The sequence below is a fragment of the Heloderma suspectum genome, chromosome 3, assembly GCF_057233095.1.
Source record: "Heloderma suspectum isolate Gila_16-S chromosome 3, 16-S_ref, whole genome shotgun sequence".
NCBI classification, from domain to species: Eukaryota; Metazoa; Chordata; class Lepidosauria; order Squamata; family Helodermatidae; genus Heloderma; species Heloderma suspectum.
The window spans coordinates 177,577,662-177,583,661 of NC_139460.1; positions in this window are offsets into that span (position 1 = coordinate 177,577,662).

The following is a 6,000-nucleotide window of genomic DNA, read 5'->3' on the forward strand; positions in this document are numbered from 1 at the left end:
AAATGGACTTGTATACAGTCAATGCACCAAGCCATCCCTCGCAGCTCCCTCCCCACCCAGGCGACCGCTTCATGGGGGACACCTTCATTAAACCCAGCTTGCTTTCCCCCCCTCATGCTGTTGTTGCTCTTCCCCCTTATTCTGGCTTCCCAACAACCCTGCAAGGTGGGCTAGGAGAAGAGATAGTGGCTGGCTAGGTGGGAGGGAGTACTATGGAAAACCACCTCAGTATTACTGCCTTATCTACAACAACTCCACACCCCAAAAGGAAACTATTAAAATGACCATTCCAAACTCTGCAAAATGAATTTATTCAGGGGAGGAGAAAAGGCAGTTTCAATACCCATTGAAATCCTAACTGTCAAGCCTTTCTCCTGTGTGGCTGAGAAGGGAGACTTCCCCATCCACCCTGGAAGGAAAAAAGCCCATCAAACTGGTGAGCAAAAGGGAGAAGAAGCAGTCAGTGAAGTCAATGGGAGGGGGAAGTTCTAAGTAAATGCATTGAAGGTGATGCACCCCTATGCATGCCTACTCATAAGCAAGCCACACAGATTTCAATGGCACTTACTCCCAGAAAGGAAAGCCTTACAGCCAATGAGTATACTCAGAAGTAAACATTGCTGTGATCAAGGGGAACTTGGAGCCCGTAGTGGAATGGGAAAGAGGTAAAAACAGACACTGGAAGTGTGGTCAGTGACCTGCCCCCCCTTCCCACCAATTTGTTGTCATGACAATGTTATTCAACACCACCCAGCAACACCCCCTAGCACAAAGCGGACAGAGCACCAAAGGGGAAATACACAGCAGGGAGGAAATGGCGATTTCAGTTGCAAGCACAGAAAATGGCAGGTTTTCCCCATTCTCAGATAACACAGAAAGAGGTAGTGGAAGTTGTGAGACAGCAGCAGGAGAGCAGCATCGTCATCTAAAGCTCCCATGAAAACCAGTGATTAAAGAACAATCTTGCTAAAAAAAACTCAGGTGTGAAAAGAGCCAAAGGATTCCATGATATTTTGGTTAGCAAACTGGTGAAATGCAAGCTACATTATAATACCTGTCAGACATATTCACTGCTGGTTGAAAAATTGTACTCAAAGAGATCTAATCATTAGCCCTATTCAGGCATTCTGCATTTAGGAATAATGAACACATGAGGGGGGAGAGTGAATATGAGCAGTAGCTCCACCCCCACATCACTGTCCTAGGCACCCTCTTCATGTTGATGGTGAACTTCTGCACTGGAGAGCCTTTTGCATCTGAGGGCCAAAGATGTAGCAAGGAGCTACGCATTTTGTTCTTTATTACTCTAGTGTAAGTGCAGGGGCCCAATCCAGATTGGGACCATAGCATGGAGGGTAGGAAGGCTTTAACTTTCCCCCCCCAGATGTGGTGCTGATCCAGATGGGGGGCACACTTGCAACTTATAGGGCCAGATAGTGATCCATTTGCCTGTTGTGAAACTCCTGCTCCATAGAGTTGCGACTGGGACTACCTTTTCAGCACCTGGTTAAAACTTTTTTGTTTGGCCAGTCTTTTTAGCTCGTTAGTTTGAACTTTTATATTTGATTGCTTTTAAAATTGATTTATGTCTAGTATTCCATTTTGTTTTTATTGCATTTTAGGGTGACCACTTTGGAGTCTTGTTTTGTACCATGCCCTGATACCTTTGGATGAAGAGCAGTTTAGGAATCTCTCCTCCTCCTCCTTGCTTGTATGTGGTCTTGAACTAGGGAGCTTCTTTAACAGAATGGAATTTACACCTCAGTGGAAGCCAATGTAAGAATAAGCGGGGGGGGGGGCAACACCCTCACTTCCAAATGAAGCAGTGTCACTACTGCACACTTGAGACAGATTTTTTAGCAGAGCAGCTGAAAATTATATGCCATTTCCAGTCCACCAAGGCTGCCTCCTCTTCAGTCATTTGAGATACATTCCATTCTTTTTCTGTTTGCTTTACATATCCTCATCTTCATTAATCATTCCACACACACACACACACCCTCATGCCCCTTGGCCACTATTCAGATCTGTGAGTTTTAAAATTGCACAGCCCATTCTAATTACCACAGGAGAAATAAGTTTCATTCACTTTATTCTGCTGCTGCCTTTCTACAACAGTTCAGTGCCATTATGGGGAGAATCTAATTAAGCTAATTATGCTCATTGGTTTGTTTAATCAGTGGTTTGGTTTAATTGGGCCTTGCTAATGTGGAACTCTGTAGTTCGTGGTGTGTAATGTGAGAACCAGGAGACCTTGTTGCTCCAACGGTGACATCGTTGCAGAAGCAGGCTGCGTTCTCAGACTAACAAGTGAATTTTAATAAGTGGGTGCCTCAGCCCTCAGTCAAAAGCCCAACGGAAGACTGCTGATGGGGGACAGAGGGCTTCGCTGATAATTAAAGTGGCTAGCCAAAAGGGGAGGATCTCATGCTCGACATTCCTGATGGGATATGGGAGAGGCACAAAATCCTTCATCCCATCCAAATCTCCTGCAGCATCAGAAGTCCTTTTCAGCACCTCCAGATGGCACTTCAGGGTGCAATAGGTTGGGGGAATAGGGAGCTATTTGCTCCTCAAAACATTGCTTAATTTGAATGAAACTACATTTAGTAAATACATAAACAGAAAGATAATGTCTTACATATGGTTCATATGTTCTGGCAGTGCAATCACATGGCGGAGGATGGATTTTTTATTTTATTTTTACAATTTCTTTCTTTAGTTCTTTTTCACAATTCTTATCCAGCTCCTCGGCCCAAGGACTCTCAGAGCAGCCAACAATAATTAAAATCAAAAACTATGTAAAATACAGTAAAAAGGGAACTGGGAGAGAGATGCCAAAGTTAAGACACACAGTCAAAAAAGTATTCACCTGGCGATGAAAAGACATCAGACTTGATCTCAAGTAGGTCTCCTTTGGGAGAGCCTTCCAGAGCCTGGGTGCCACAACAGAGAAGGCCCTTTTCCCCATTCACCACTATTCAGAAGGTGACTAGATGTAGGCTAGATCTACACTACTGCTTTATAGCAGTATTGAAGTGCATTGATAACTGCTGGGGCACATTACACATGCTGTATACTGCTATTGTAGTGTTATTTCCTGCTTTTTATTCCACATTATCCAACATGCCACAACAAATGTCATTGTGCGTCCTACAAGGTATAAATGTGCAAGAGGGATATAGCATTACCATGATGGGATCGTAATGATATGACACAAGGTGTAGATCTGGCCCTAATGTAAGGCCTTTGAAGATCCTCTTACTATCCAGGCAATTTCATGTGGGAGAAGGCAGCCCTAAAGGTACCCTCAGCCCAGGCTATTTAGGGATTCAAAAGTTAAAGCCAGCACTTTGAATTATTCCCAGAAAAGGAAACCAGTACAATTGTCTTAAGAGTGGGATGAGTTCCATTTCCCCAGTCCCAGTCAGCAACGTAGATTCCATGCAGTTTTCATACGGAGCCCCATGTACAAAGCTATACACTAATACCAGTGAGGGAATGACTGGCTAGGCTCTCTCTGTTCAAAATTGGCTGCAGCTGGCAACTAGCCTCAGCTGGTAAAAGGTGCTTCATGCCTTGGATGGCCTTCCAAAGACAGGGCCAAGACAAATAGCATGTCCCACCCAAGCTGGAACTGAACATGGTCCTTTAGGGCAGGGATGGGCAAAAGGTAGGCAGAAGGTAGATCAGGATCCTGGTAGATCTCTGGTGATTTGCAAAAGATTGGCAAGGATTTCTAACTCCCAATTATTTAACAATAGAAACAACTAAATTACCTGCCCTAGATTATACTGATAAAATTAATTAAGTTGGGGGCGGGGTATATGTGTGGAAGAACTGTGACCTTAGGTCAGCTCTGATACACAAAAGCAAATTCCTGACTTTAGAATTCTTTAATTATAAATATGTCTTTTGTATCCTCTAGTTCAGGGGTCCCCAACCCCCGGGCTGGTACCGGTCCGTGGCCTGTTAGGAACCGGGCCACAGTAGGGGTGTGCAAAACCCCCTTACCTTGGGTCCGCGGGGGTCCATGGGGGGGGAGGCGATCCATCCCTCCCCCCAGGAATCCTCGCCTGCCCTGGCCAACTCTGCTCCGCTGTGAGTCCACGGAGCTGCCAGCCGGCTCCAGCTGCTAGCGGACGTCCGGCTGCTGGGACGCAAATGGCGTCCGCATAGCAGACACCATTTGTGTCCCTGTTCTTCAAGTAATAGGCTACCGTACGTAAATAGGCTACGTAATAGTAATAGACTACGTAAATCTTTTTACGGTAATAGGCTACGTAATAGTAATAGGCTACGTAAATCTTTTTCCGCCCACAAAACCACCACCACCCTGGTCCGTGGAAAAATTGTCTTCCACAAGACCGGTCCCTGGTGCAAAAAAGGTTGGGGACCGCTGCTCTAGTTGGTTGATCTTGAGGTTCTAATAAAAAACAAAGTAGTTCCTGCAACCTTGAAGTTTGCCTGCTTTAGGGGGAGTGCAGCTCCATCCAGAACAGGCTGAACAGCACCTCCCAAATAAGATGAATTGCCCACTAAAGGCACAACCCTATCCAGATAGTTGGCAGCCTCCAAACTCGGGGGGGGGGAGCGCGGTTTCCTGGCACCGAAGTCGGAAACCCTGGCTCCGAACTCGTAGCCAGGAAGCCGAACAATCCTATGCCCTCTCCCATAGGGCCATAGGAGTGCTCTCTAGTTGTCCATTCCTGAATTCAGACACTGCTTCAGAATTTCTACAGCTTCATGTGAACTTCATGAAAAAGAGATATAGGTTGTTCTCTGCATAATCTCCAGCAGTGGTGCAAGCTCCTCCCCTCCACCATGCAGATAACCTGCAATGTGCGCTGAGCCCTCTGTGTCAATGACCCATTAATCGCACAGAGACCCAGGCCATATAACCTTCTCCAAGTCTTTTTCTTCGGTTTGGTTTGGTTTCATTTTTTTGTATGGATGCATGAATTGGGTGTTACAACCACAATATGAATAAGATATGCATTGCAATAACAACTTCATAATAGCAACAGTTACCTGGAGGAGTGTCCTTACACAGTTTCCAAACAATATATGCTCCAGGGGAATGAGAGACAATGCATGATTTCATAAAGTGAAAATGTACACTCCCCATTTTAAAACAGAATGTATGGCTTCTGTCATTGTTGATATGGTGCTTGCTGTGTCCTTTCTACCTTCTTTGGCTAGAAAGACTCAGGGGGTGGGGGGGGGGTGTCTTCTGCTTGCTTTAATGAAACTTCCAGAAGAACTGAGACCACAAACTGGGGCTTGCCTGGATCTGTGTCAGGTCTGGGGCATGGGCAGCAGGCATCCTTGTCAAGAACACTGGGTCCAGGAAGGATGGAGGTGGGTGGACAGCAAAGGTTCCCTGGGCAAGGGTCAGAGCTAGGGATGTACGAAAGTCACTTACCTTGAACGAAATTTTATTCACGGTGGGGGGGAGGCGCTCCGTCCCTCCCCTCCGAAATTCTGGCCGGGGGGGGAGGCGCTCCGTCCCTCCACCCCCAAATCCTGGCAGGCCAGGACGCAAATGTAAATAAATCTTTACGTAGCCTATCACGTTTTTTTTTTTTTTTTTAACTGGAAATGGCGGCGGCAGCCGGTCGGAAGATCAGCCGCCACAGCCGCCGCCGCCGCACCGCTGCCAGAGCCGCCGCCGCCAGGAGGATTCACCCAAGGTAAGTCCCATCCTGGGGGGGGGGGCAGACCGTTTCACCACCAATTTCAGGGGGCCGAATGCGCTGGCATTCGGCCTCCCCAAGATTCGTGGCGAAATTCTCTGACATCCCTAGGTCAGACCCAAACAAGGCATGGCAGGGCCAGAGGCGAAAGCAGAGTCCAAACAGGCAGGGGTCAAGAACCAGCAAGGTGTAGCAAAGATCAGGAACAAGCAACTGGAACACAATGCTGCCACCACAATAGTTTGTGTTGCTGTGGCAAGGTTTGAAGGGAAAAGGAAGCTCTTTATAGGGCTCCCTGAGGCTC